Raw genomic sequence first — 1,934 nt, 5'->3', positions numbered from 1 at the left:
AGGTTCGCTCGCTTGAGCTGGGAGGTTCATTTCAGAAGTTTCATCACTCTGTTGGTAAATCTTCAGTGGGCCTCAGGCGAATCAGTGAACATGATTCCTGTTTTCTATTTATATGTTTGGGTTTCTTTGGGTTGGTGATGTTATTTCCTGTGGTGATGTCATTTCTTGTTATTTTCCTCAGGGGGTGGTAGACGGGGTATAACGCGATTTGTTTGTTGATAGTGTTCTGGCTGCAATTCCAAGCTTCTTGCAATTCCCGATTGCGTCTGTTTGCCTCGTCCTAAGATGGATGTGTTGTTCCAGTCGATGTGGTATCCTTCCTCATCTGTAAGGATACTAGTGAGAAGGTCATATCGTTTTGTGGATAGTTGGTGTTCATGTATCGTCGGGCTAGTTTTGTGCCTGTTGTCCAATATATTGTTTGTTACAGTTCTTGCACGTTATTTCGTAAATTGTATTAGTTTTGCTTGTTGTCTGGATGGGGTCTTCTAACTTCATTAGTTGTTGTTTTACTGTTTGGTTAATGTGATTCTATTCTCGGTGGAGTTTGGAGAGATGAACAGGCATCTAACTGAAAAGTGCAGAATACTGAATGTCCTGGGCAGAGTGGATGTTGGGAAAATGTTTCCATTAGTTGGAGATACTCGGACCTGAGGGCATAGACTTAGAGTTAAGTGAAGGCCAAATAGAACAGAGATAAGGATAAAAGTCTTCATCAAATGAGTGGTGAGATTATGGAATTCATTGCCACAGAAGGCTGTGGAGGCCAGGCCGATGAGTATGTATAAGACTGAGATAGATAGATAGGTTCTTGAGAATCAAGGGATACGAGGAGAAGCGGGAGAATGAGGTGAGGAAACGTATCATGCAAGATTGAAATGTATAGACGACTTGATGGTCTGAATGGACTAATATCTGCTCCTATATGTTATGGTCTAATATGCTAACTAAGTGCCTAAACTGTGTGTTCTGCAATGTTTGTTGTGTCAAGTTGCATTTTGCCTCAGTTTAGATACACAGCTTGTTATCAGCTGCAGATTTCATTTCGAGTTACTTGATCTTAAATACACACCTTGATTACCTGAAAACGCTGGAAAATAATCAGAAACTCAGAGGGCGAGAGGGGTAGATAGAGAGGGAGAGGGGGTGCAGAGTTAGAGAGAGAGAGAGACGTCAAGATGGTTTCAATAGATCTGGGAATGCTAGACATTGAACAGGCTTTAACAATAAGTGGTTTGTATCAAGAAAAAAAAGAAAGTTCTAAGTTAGGGTGGAACACAGGAACAATGGAATATCAGAGCCGTTAAGCCCGGAGAAGAGAAATAAAGTGTGTGCCGGGGCCAGCTTCCAACTGAAAGAAAATAAAGGACATAAACAATTGGAAACAAAACAGTGGAAAGTATGTAAATTCTGAATTTGTTGCATATGGTTTTGAACCCAGGAAGCGAGGAAGTGTGGAGGAAGGAAGCTAGAGAACTCATTAGTTTGTCACCTGGACCCACTCTCTATCCTGTTTTAAGCAACACATTATAAATTAGACCACGTGGCCCAAAGGTCGAGGTGCTCACTGGCTGTCAGTCTCTCTTCTCCGGTTGTGCTTGAACACTGGAAACCTTTGAGACAGAACGTTCTGGGGAATCTTTTTCCCTGAGTTTGGCTTCTGCTCAATTAATCTGTTCTCCTCTAAGGTTCTCAGACTTTCTTTCGTGAATTTCTTTCCTGAGCTGACAATGTCACTTCTATCTTCTTTCACAGGGGATTGAATAGAGACCTCAACGAAACAGCACATCAAAATTTGAAAGAGTGACCCTTCTGCAGGGCTTGAAAATAACCAGCCTTCAACTGTCAAAGGAAAAACTGTCAAGGGATAACCAGGTTTGACCTACAAAGAATGAAACCTGAAAGCAACAACACCCCCAGATTTTATGGACTAC

This window comes from Hemiscyllium ocellatum, unplaced genomic scaffold (assembly GCF_020745735.1).
Source record: "Hemiscyllium ocellatum isolate sHemOce1 unplaced genomic scaffold, sHemOce1.pat.X.cur. scaffold_302_pat_ctg1, whole genome shotgun sequence".
NCBI lineage: Eukaryota > Metazoa > Chordata > Chondrichthyes > Orectolobiformes > Hemiscylliidae > Hemiscyllium > Hemiscyllium ocellatum.
Note: the sequence above shows the minus strand (reverse complement) of the source record.